We start from the raw sequence: 12,075 nt of genomic DNA, 5'->3' as shown, positions 1-12,075 counted from the left end.
TGGTCCCTAACCCCACCCCCACGCCCTGGAGAAGTGAAGACTGCAGTGTGCCTTGAAGTGAAGCCCCTCCTGCCTTTGCCATGGTGTTGGTCAACATTTAATAGGGCTCAAGGCCAACCTCAAGGTGAAGGCCTCATGAAAGTTTCATACCCACTGTAAACTGAACTCACGGAAGTGCCTCCTTTTTTTCCTCCATCAGCCCACACTTGGGGCTTCTCTTCCTCCTTTTGACCCCAAAACAGAGGGGCCCGGCCAGGCCGGCCTTGCTCCTGGCCTCTCCCTGAGCTCCCCCAGTCCAGAGTCAAGGCCAGCTGGCCTATATGGCACTCTCCTGTGGGCTGGGAAAGGCAACCCTCTCAGTTCAGTTCAGTTCAGTCACGTCTGACTCTTTGCGACCCCATGGACTGCAGCACGCCAGGCCTCCCTGTCCATCACCAACTCCCGGAGTTTACTCAAACTCATTTCCACTGAGTCAGTGATGCCATCCAACCATCTCATCCTCTGTCGCCCCCTTCTCCTCCCGCTTTCAATCTTTCCCAGCACCAGGGTCTTTTCCAATGAGTCAGTTCTTCGCATCAGGTGGCCAAAGTATTGGAGTTTCAGCTTCAACATCAGTCCTTCCAATGAATATTCAGGACTGATTTCTTTTAGGACTCACTAGTTGATCTCCTTGCAGTCCAAGAGACTCTTAAGAGTCTTCTCCAACATCACAGTTCAAAAGCATCAATTCTTTGGCACTCAGCTTTCTTTATAGTCCAACTCTCACATGCATATATGACTACTGGACAAACCATAGCTTTGACTAGACGGACCTTTGTTGGCAAAGTAATGTCTCTGCTTTTTAATATGCTATCTAGGTTGGTCATAACTTTTCTTCCAAGGAGTAAGCGTCTTTTAATTTCATGGCTGCAGTCACCATCTGCAGTGTTTTTGGAGCCCTGCAAAATAAAGTCTCTCACTGTTTCCATTATTTCCCCATCTATTTGCCATGAAGTAATGGGACCAGATTCCATGATCTTAATTTTCTGAATGTTGAGCGTTAAGCCAAATTTTTCACTCTCCTCTTTCACTTTCATCAAGAGGCTCTTTAGTTCTTCTTCACTTTCTGCCATAAGGGTGGTGTCATCTGCATATCTGAGGTTATTGATATTTCTCCTGGCAATCTTGATTCCAGCTTGTCCTTCATCCAGCCTGGCATTTTGCATGATGTACTGTGCATGTAAGTTAAATAAGCAGGGTGACAATATACAGCCTTGACATACTCCTTTCCCAATTTGGAACCAGTCTGTTGTTCCATGTCCATTTCTAACTGTTGCTTCTTGACCTGCATACAGATTTCTCAAGAGGCAGGTCAGGTGGTCTGGTATTCCCATCTCTTTAAGAATTTTTCAGTTTGTTGTGATCTACACAGTCAAAAGCTTTGGTGTAGTCAATAAAGCAGAAGTAGATGTTTTTCTGGAACTCTCTTGCTTCTTCTATGATCCAACAGATGTTGGCAATTTGATCTCTGGTTCCTCTGCCTTTTCTAAATCCAGCTTGAACATCTGGAAGTTCATGGTTCATTTACTGTTGAAGCCTGGCTTGGAGAATTTTGAGCACTACTTTGCTAGCAATTGTGCTGTAGTTTGATCCTGACCCAGGAATTGAACCAGGGGCTCCGGCATTACAGGCAGATTCTTTGCCAGTTGAGCTATCAGGGAAGCCAGGCAGCCCTCTGGGCTGATGCAAGCCTGCAGGCCTAGGGCTTGGCAATCAGACTGCCATGCCTTTTGTGCAAAGAAAAAGGAGCCCCTTGCTACAGACAGGGAAGCACACACCTTGAATTTATTTATTTATTTTTTTGTTTTTATTTTTTAATTTATTTTTTATTTATTTTTAGCACCAGTTGAAAGCCAGGTGCTTTGTGCAGTCCACAAACCTCACCACAGTATGTGGCAGCCCAGTCTTGAACACCTCTATTGACCTTGAAAACTCAGTGGTGTAATCTCTTGCTGCCCATGCAGTTAAATTCCTCAAAAACATCCTGACTGCTCCACTGCAGTTGGAAAGACAAAATCATGCAGAAAACCAACGGCATGGAATGAAACGTCCTCAAACTGCGTGTTAAAAACCTGCTCCCGTGAGTCTGCCTCCTCCCAATTCACTGTCTCTAAATGGCTCTGGGAACGTTGTTCCCATGAGATGCATGTTATGCAAACTTCACTTTAAAACGCTCTTTCCAACACTCTGTGGCTTGAGATCCAATTTCCGGATGACACTGTGTCCAGCATGCATTTCCCCAGGTCTGGCTTTCCTGTGTGGCCGTATCACGAAGTACCGGAGGCTTAAGGAGCTCTTTGCTGAGCCTCGTCTGCTTGGCATCCGTGGATGGACCAGTGAAGTGTAAACAGATGAACGACAGCGGTGGTTTTAAGGAAAATGGGACTAGGCCATAAAAATGGAAGAATCTCAAAGCATAGTTGTCAAAGGCACCTCTGGATAAACAATCCAACTCATCCCCACCCCTGCTTCATCAAAACGTTTTGCGGAGCTTAAAAGCTGCTTCTCGGACCTCCCTGGTGGGCCAGGGGTTAAGAATCTGTCTGCCAATGCAGGCGACAAAGGTTCAATTCCTGGTGCAGGGAGATCCCACATGCCTCAGGGCAACTAGACCTGTGTCCCACAATTACTGGGCCTGAGCTCTAGAGCTGCAACAAGAGAAGCCACTACAAGGAGCGGCCCGGACTCGGAAACTAGAGACTACCCCACTCACCATGACTAGAGAAAAGCCCGCCTGCAGCAACAGAGACCTCCCAGGCAAAAAAACCCCAGCTCCTTCTTCTCTGGGTTTCCTTCCCTCCACCTGTCTGCAAGTACAAGACCCCTCCTGGCTCAGCACGGCCCCCAGCCTCACACCTTCGTCTCCTGCATCTCAGCTCCCATCCCCCATCTGCACCCCTTGTTCTCCACTTCTTTCCCTGCCACACGCTACCAAGACATCATGTTCAGACTGGAGACTCCTGCGTTCATTCAAACCTGGCCCCGTGGGCTGAGGTCCACATAGGGGACCTCAGCTGAATGGCTTAACTCTGAGTTAACTTTCATTTCTTCCCTGCAGAGAGGGAAGAATACTAGCTCCTGCTTCAAAGAACTGCTTCAGGATCAAAGGCGAGCCTGTGTGCAAAGTGGTTATAACAGTGCAGGGCACATAGTAAACACTCAATTAAGTAAAACGGTAATGACGGCGTTTATTGCCACGTCTCATTTTTGCCCGACATTCAACATCCAATTTCATGTCTTGAGTGTACTCGGTGGATGATGGTATTTTCCCTTTACCACTTTTTTTAAAGGGAAAATATATACAAATGTATGAGGTACACACAAGGAGTATATGCATTTTGCCCAAAAATTTACACAGTGGAGAAAAGTAGAAAAGCAAAAAACGGAAGCAATCCGTTATCCCCAAATCTCCAGAGAGGTAAGTGATGCTATTGCTCTGCTAGGTGAGCACACGTGTATACGTGTGTATGTGTGTGTGGTTTTGTTTTTGTTTTTTTAGCTTTACTCTTTTGGTGACACTGACAGGCACATGAGACCTTAGTTCCCAACCAGGGGTGGAACCCATGCCCCCCTGCATTGGAAGTGTGGAGTCTTAGCCACTGGACCACCAGGGAAGTTCCCTCTCCCCTCTTTTTTTTTTAGAGTGTGGTTTTTATAATAGGATTATACTGAATGCATTGCCTGTACCTTGCGAGGTCCAGATTTTGTGTGTGGAGAATGTTCGCTTTTTTTTTTTAACAAAGATGTGTACCTGAAGGTGCCCGGTTGGCCCAGCCCTACGTCTGGGATTCCTGTTGGCCAGACACCAGCACGAGCCCTTGTTTCCTTCGTTGCTTTCAACGGGGATGGCTTTTCCTGGTACAGATGAGAGCACGTGTGAGTTTCCCTGCTGGATACTCAGCATGAAGATTCTGAGGCCCAGGCGCTGGAGTTCGCTGCTCTGGGCCAACTCTCCACAGCAGGACCCTGGCTAAATGTGGAGAAGATGTTGCCTGCCTCTCGGCTTCCCTGGCGTGTCAGATGCGAGAGCCATCCTGGCCAAGAATAATTCTGAGAAGAAAGAGCTTCTGAATCACTATAAGCACAGTTATTTTGCAAAAGGGCAAAACTGAAAAAAAAAAATGTTTTAAAAATCATTACAGTTATAGAAATGTGTCGCCTAAAATACTTTGTAACGGTTTGTGGGAATGTGCCGAGCCACATTATGAAAGGACCCTGAGAGAGACTTTTCAAGGGCAACCTGCAAAACCAGCATTGAGCCGAGGCGCTTGCCCGACCCACCCTGGAGATGTCACAATACTCGGCTCCCAGGGCCACCCCAATGTCGGCCCCGTGGGGACCAGGGCTCGAGTTATGAGGGATGGCAGAGGATTCCCTCTAGAGCGACTGATACCCTGGCCTGCCCTTCTGGCTGCTCAGTACACGCTCTGAAAAGCTGGAATCTTAAAGGAAAGCTTTGCACTTTGATTAAGAAGAAAAAAAAGAGGTCCACCACCACTTCCTCAATTGTCACAGCTCTTTCGCCACTGGGAATGATGAAGATAAGGTAAAAATAGACACAGTCATGATTTGTTACTTAGCAAGGACTCCGACGGCCACGCTCGAGTGCACCCCTGAATTTAGAGCTTATCTCTCAGATGTCTTAAGCTGGTCCTAGAGATCTGTACCCCCAGCTCTCTTCTGGGTTCGATTCCTCTTCCCCAGCCCAGCCCTCCACTCAGCTCTGCGCACAGACCTCTCCTCCTGGAAAAGATGGAGACTGAGCTGCAAATTCTTAATCTCTGTGTGAACTGTAAATGAATCAACTTACTCCTCCCAACAATTTCATAGGGGTAGTTACCATATCACCATCATCACCATCATCACCATTATCACCATCACCATCATCATCACATCACCTTCTTTATCATCACATCACCTTCTTTATCATCACATCACCTTCTTTATCATCACCATCATCAGTATCAACGTCATCATCATTGTCGTGTCTAGCAAGTTGCCCAGAGTTAGTGTGGTTGGCAGAATAATGACTCCCCTCAAACCCCCAGAATATGTTGCCTGCTATGGCAAAAGGGACTTTGCAGACGTGATTAAGGACCTTGATGTGAGATTCTTCTGGACGATCCAGGTGGCTCCAGGTAACCACAAGGAGGGAGCCAGGAGGGTCAGAGTCATGGAAAGATGTGAGGACAGAAGAAGAGTCAAGAGACTGGCAGCTGCCATGCTGCTGGATTTGAAGGTGGAGGAGGGGGCCACGAGCCAAGGGAAGCAGTGCCTCTAGAAGCTGGAGAAGGCCAGGAAACAGATTCCCTCCTGGAGCCTCTGAAAGGAGCAAAGCCCAGCCAATACCTCGACTTCAGCCCAGTGAGGCCCATGTCAGACTTCCGACTTCCAGAACTCAGATAACAGATCGGCTCTATTGTGAGCTGCTAAATTTGTGGTCATACGTTATGGCAGCAACAGGAGCCGAATTGATGAGTGACTTTACAACCCGAATCTCCTGCTTTGTAGTCGAGTGCCGCCTCGGAGCAGGGCCAGACTCATCATGACGCCAGCCGCCCAGTGTCCCCATGCACCATGGGGCTGACCGACCCCCAGCCGACGGCACCCTTCAACCCCTGAGACGGCTGCATGAGGCCGTGTTCTGGCCGCGCTGAGCTGGAAACGTCCCCGTGCTCAGCCCGGCTGGGAGGTGGCTTTGAACTCTGACCAGGCGGGAGACTGGAAAAGTGACTTTTGCCCAGATGTCTGTCTGAGCAGACAGAACAGAGGAAAACGGCCCCCCAGGGCCCAAACCCCACTGCCTCTTCCTGCCCAGAGGGGGAGGCGCCTTCCTCGCAAAGAGTGAAATGAATGTCCCTCTTGGCTCACAGCTGGTCAGACCCGGATCTTTCACATTAAAAAAAAAAAATGCAAAGGGGACAAAAAAAGAAAAGAAAAGAAAACCAGAAGCTGGGGGTGGAGGGCAGGAAGAAAATGCAGTGACTCCAGAGGGCTTGGTCTGAGGTTGAGAGGTATGGGGTGCTGGGGGGCCTGGCCCTGCTCCCCCCATGGAGGCGGGAGGGTGACCGGGCAGCATGGTGGCCTCGGAGACTCCTCAGCCCCTGCAGTGCTGGGCTGAGACCTGAGTGGGGCGGGAACATGCCCGCTCCAGGAAGAATCTGAGGCAGAGGAACTCGGCACAAACCCAACTTCTCTAAAAATATTAAAAGCCTGTGGCCCACAGAGGCCTGGCTACAAGGCCCCTCGGGCGCTGACGGCGGGTCTCTGACGGTTGAGACCCAGCGTGGTCCTGGCATTGAGCAATAGGGCTCTGCCCGGGGCCCCGGGCCCTCCGCCCGCCCTGCCCTGCTCCCACGGAGGGCGAGGAGAGGCCGCTGCCGGGGTGCGTGTGTGACTGTGCCTCTGTATGTGTGTGTGCGTGTGTGTGCATGCGTGTGTAGGCCTGCGTGGCCTTGCATGCCGGTGGGTGTGCTAGCGAGTGGCTCCACAGCCCTCCTCGAGGCCCCGGGGTCTCAGACTGTCCCGGCGACCTCTTCTCCAAGGACAGTCAGAAGAACCGTCCGCTGGGCCCCAGCACGGGCCCTGGGCTGCTGTGGTCCACCAGGGGACAGACAGTAGTGATAGATAAGGAATTGACTGAGCTCTTACTAGGTGCCAGGCTCTGTCCTAATAAGCACATCATTGCACCAGTCCACAGAAATTACAAGCCTATGAGATAAGAACTAGTTTTCGTCCCACTGAGTGGAGCAGAACTGAAGCCCAGAGAAGTGGAGTCATTTTCCTGAGGTCACACAGCATTGGCGCAAGGCGGGAGGAAGGCTGGGTCCAGGGCTGACGCCTGAAAACTCCACTCCATGACCTTGAGTGCCAGCCCGAACCGCCTGGACAGCTGTGGCCTCAGCAGGGCGCCCTTCCTCTCACTCCCGGGCCCTCCGGAGGCTGGGAAGCCACCTGGTGACCTTGCAGGGAGCCTCAGCGGGCCGCGGCTGCACCGACGGTCCTGAGAGCGGCGGGCCATGTGGCTGTGGTGGTGGGCACTGTTGGGGTCCGAGGCCCCCAGCTAGGAATTGCGCGAGTGCGGATGAAACAGTCATCCCCTGTCTCTGGGGCCTGGTCCCTCTGTCTCTGCTCCAGGGTGTCTCGCTGAGGCCCCCAGCTTCGGGACTCACGGGGGACGCCTGCCCTTGCAGCCCTGCTCCTCACCGGCCAGGGCTTCCTGCCTGGCCGGAAGGGCAGCAGGGCACATGGCTTTCCTTCCTGGTGTCTGGCTGCGCCACCCGGGAGCCGGCCCAGCCCCGCCGCGCTTCCTCCCACCCGGAGTGGGGCTGTGCCCGCGCTGGCCACGTGGGTGCCTGGCCTGGCCACCCTTGGGGTCCCTGCCCGCTCCTGGCCCAGGATGAAGGATGGACTCCTTGCTCCCCGAGTTCTCACCGCCGCCCCTTCTGGGTCATTCGCCTGCCTCACAGTGTGGCGGGGACAGGGCCACGTGTGGCCTGGCTCCGGGGGATCCAGGTGGGGATAATGGTGTCCACCGTGGGGGGAGGTCTGCGGAGTGGCAGCCCTAAGCCTGGTCCTGGGGACTCCACCGTGGGGCTCATCTGCCAGCCCCCCAACTTTCTAGCCATGGGGCCTAGCAGTCGTCTCGGCGCCTTGGTGTCCACGTTAGTGATGTGGGGGCAAAGTGGTAGCTTCTACCTCACCAGGCTTGGGCCGAGCAGCAAGTGGGAAGTGCTCCCTGCAGGGGGCTGGGGCCGTCACCTCCTCAGAGGATGGGCAGCAGTGCTCCGAGCTGTGCCCTGCTGGGGACTGACGGCGGTTGTCAGCCCTGTTAGTCCATTGTGAAGATGGGCAAATAGAGGCTCACACGTTCAGATCTGAGGCTTCTGTACCGATTCCACTTTGTCCTCCCCTTCTGCCCCCTTGAATATCAGGGAAGCCAGTTTGCCCCAAACACCTCACTTGTAGGAAGTCAAGAGCAGCGTCTCAGGGCCAACACCTGCCCCGGTGTGGGTGGAGCTGCTGCGTGAATGTCCACTCACACTGGACACGTCCTGGGACCTGCTGCTTTCTGTTGAGGGGAATCCTGGAGCAGGACGGGGAACCAGCAGGGCGGCTAACACCTGCCGGGAGCAGACGCCGGGGAGAGCGGGTCCCTGGTTCTGGCGTCAGAGGCCCTGGGTTGGTTCAAAGCCTGATCTTGCTCATAGCGGAGACATTGTCTCTGGTGGGATTTAATCGCCTTCCTCTTCAGTTTACCTGTCTGCACGGGGATCTGGTGAGAATGGTACAGGTGAAGCTCTTACGGGCTTCCCTGGTGGCTCAGTGTGGTAAAGAATCTGCCTGCCAATGCAGGAGATGTGAGTTTGATCCCTGGGTCGGGAAGATCCCCTGGAGAAGGAAATGGCAACCCACTCCAGTATTCTTGCCTGGAGAATCCCGTGGACAGAGGAGCCTGGTGGGCTAGTCCATGGGGTCACAAAGAGTCGGACATGACTTAGCGACTAAACAGCAGCAAAGCTCTTATACCAGGCAGATGACTGACCTGTGACACATGAGTAGCTGTTTCTCTCTTGACTGATCCTCTTGTTTTGCAGATGGGGAAACTGAGATCTGGGCAGAGGAAACGGTCTTTCTGAGGCCACTTGGTCTTAGCAGGGCTGATGGAGCTGAGACAGACCCTCATTCCTCTGAACAGAGAGAGGTTTGCCTTAGGGTCTGCTTCTCGGGAGCTAGCTGTGTGGCTACGGGGGCAGCTCTGAACCTCTCTGGTTCTCAGTTCCTCGCCTGTAACACCGTCACCCTGACTGCCCCTCAGCATCCCCAGCCTGGGTCACACTTCCACCCTGAGATGGAGAAACGTTTTCAGAGAAGTTTGTTCGGGGCCATGTCTGCCTAGGAAGTACGCTGAGAAGATGACACAACTAAATGACATTGACCGTTGACTTGAATTACTCCAGTAGTTTCTTTTTCCCTTGACCTGTGGGTTAGAGGCTGCAAACATTTATTTCTTTACTGGCATAAAGTAACTTTTATTTTCAAACATTACACGGACTTGATGCAGAAAACCTAGAAAGCACAGGAAAAACTCAACGCTGGACAGAAAAGAAAACCAACCAACCAACAAACAGAAGATGAGGAATTAAAAAGAGAAAAACTCAAAAGAAAAAGAAAGTGAAAAGGAAAGTCAAGCAAATGCTTTTATGAGTGAGGGCCCTGTCATAAAACCACCGCGTTTCTGGTGAACACCGTCCTGCTCTGGCTTGCAGAGCCGTGACACCAAGGACATTGCCCTCCAAGGAGCCATCTTGGAGCTGGCTGGAGGAAATCCTCGTTTCTAGAACCTTCTCCTGCACACCAGATGCCCATCACCTACGAGGCGGACTGGTGAGGGTGGGGGCCCTGGTCTGGCCCCTGGGGTGTGCGAGTCCCGTGGAGCAGAGCCTGGGTTCGAGGGGCTTAGGCCCCAGCGCCCTGGGCTGTTCCTCTTCCTTCATGGATTCCTGAGGTAGCCTTGAAAGAGTGTTCTGGCTCCCCTGTTACTTGCCCTCCTCATCTGTGGCGTGGGGATTCTTCTACGTGGATTAACGCGTTGTGCTCAGGACAGAAGGGCTCTGCCCAAGGTCGTGGCGACGGTGAGTTCACATCCACCCGAGGATTCACATGACAACAAGCGGTTGCTTTAGGAACACAGTGAGGGCAGGTTTGTGAAAGCAGGCAAGTGGCCTTCCCTTGAGGGCCTGCGGCTGGTCTCGTTCAGGGACACATTGAAAGAAATGCCGATGACAAAGAGATGCCAAAACAAAACAAGACCCAAAAGGATACATGCACCCCAATGTTCATCAGAGCACTGTTTACAAAGGCCCAGACACAGAAGTAACCTGTCTATCGACAAAGGAATTGATAAAGAAGATGTGGTAAATACATACAATGGAGCACTACTCAGACATTAAAAAGAATGCAATAATGCCATTTGCAGCATCATGGATGGACCTAGAAATTGTTACATTGAGTGAAGTAAGTCAGACTGAGAAGGAGAAATGTCGTATGATATCCCTTATATGTGGAATGTGAAAGGAAATGGTACAATGAACTTACAAATCAGAAGGAGACTCACAGACTTAGAGAACAATCTCATGGTTGCCAGGGGAAGGGACAGGATGGGGGGAAGAGATAGGGAGTTTGGGATTGACATGTACACACTGCTGTGTATAAAATGGATAACCAACAAAGACCTACTGTTCAGCACATAGAACTCTGCTCAAAGCGATGGGGCAGCCGGGATGGGAGGGGAGTTTGGGGGAGAGTGGATACATGTATATATGTGGCCGAGTCCCTTTGGCCCCGTTCACCTGAAATTATAACAACATTGTCAATCAGTTATACCCCAATACAAAATCAAAAGTTTTAAAAATAAAAATAGATTAAAAAAAGATGGCCACGCAGTGGCAACAAAACCCTGAAATGCCAAAATGGTGCTGCGAAAACAGACAGAAGTTGACGGTTCGACAGTGGATATCTTCTCTAAACTCTGCGACGGTGGGCGTGGAGACCTCGACAGGTCTGAGATGCAGATGTCTCGTGAGTGGGGCAACTGCCCGCCCGGCCGTGTGACACTGTGGCCCTGTGGCCGCTCGCCTCCGGGCTGACACCCCACCCAGCGCACAGCAGAGATCTGAGTGGGGAATCTTCTCCGTGGGGGAAGGAGCAGAGACAAGGAGGCTTTCTGGTCTCCAGGGCATATGCTCAGGCTTGAGATGAAGCCCAAGGCTCAAGTGTTATCAGTGTTTATTGGGTCAGGAAAGGGTCAGCTGTGCCCCGGGCCTGGGGGCACTTAGCTTCTAGCCTCCGCTAGCAATATTTGTCCAACTTTCTCTTTTGTTTTCACTTTTGGTCTTCCTTTGCAATTCAAAAGTCCAGATGTCCAACAGGGCCGGGCCACAGAGAGGCACGGGCCACAGAAAGACACAGTCCTTAGGACAAGGTCTGGAGGCTGCTGGCTGGGAGCTTGGGTCCTGACCCCTGCGGTGCAGGGGTGGGTCCCCAGGGTCTCTCCTTGTCCTCTGCTCTCTCTCCCTGATGAGCAGGTGACAGCCAAGGAGGACCCCTGGTGTGTGAGATGTGAGGGCCCTTTCGGCCCAGCACATTCTTGTAACTCCCACCCCCCGGCCCTGCTGATGGACGGCCCTGAGATTCAGGCCCATCGCAGATGGCGCCTGGGGTCACTGAGCCAGCACAGGGACGGCTGGACCGGCAGCCATGGGGCCGCCTCTCCCAATTCCCGGGACCCCTGGGCCTCCGGGATCCCCGGGGAAGCAGCACCCCCTGCTGGCTGGTCCCCACTTCTCTCCCTTCCCCTCCCTGGAACCAGAGGACGTTCGCTCACTGCCGGGTCCACGCTCTGCCTTTGGAGCTGCTGGGCACGCTACAGCGCGTGCACGGGATAGAAGATTCTTACAGAGAATATACTAACGATCCTGCAGTTCCACTCCAAGGTCCCCAAGGAATCTCCACCCGGGTCCATCAGGTGTCGTGAGTGAGGATGTTCACAGCACATGCAGGGGTAGGGGGGCCTCCTGAAGCCTATTCAGGGTGGGTGGGCCACGTGGAGGGCGTGTGTGCAGGGCAGACTGGACCCCAGACAGCAGCACCGGGGAATTTAAAAACAAAACTCCAATGAATTGGGAGATTAGGATTGACATAGGTACACTATTGACATTATGGATAAAATCGACAACTAAAGAGAACCTACTGTATAGCACGTGGAACTCAGGGCCCTGTGGTGACTTAAATGGGAAGGAAATTCAAAAGAGAGGGGATACATGTGTGTGTATGGCTGATGCAGTTTGCAGTACAGCGGAAAGTAACACAACATCGTAAAGCAACTATATTCCGATAAAAAAACAAAACCAAAAAAACCCTGCCAAGTTTAAACAACAAAACAAAGCAGAATGAGAGTACATTACAAAACCATGCATTTACCAGAAATAAATGAGTGGATAAATACTAAAGGGGAATCATAGGGAGCTGCCAACT

This window comes from Cervus canadensis, chromosome 18 (genome assembly GCF_019320065.1).
Source record: "Cervus canadensis isolate Bull #8, Minnesota chromosome 18, ASM1932006v1, whole genome shotgun sequence".
NCBI classification, from domain to species: Eukaryota; Metazoa; Chordata; class Mammalia; order Artiodactyla; family Cervidae; genus Cervus; species Cervus canadensis.
Note: the sequence above shows the minus strand (reverse complement) of the source record.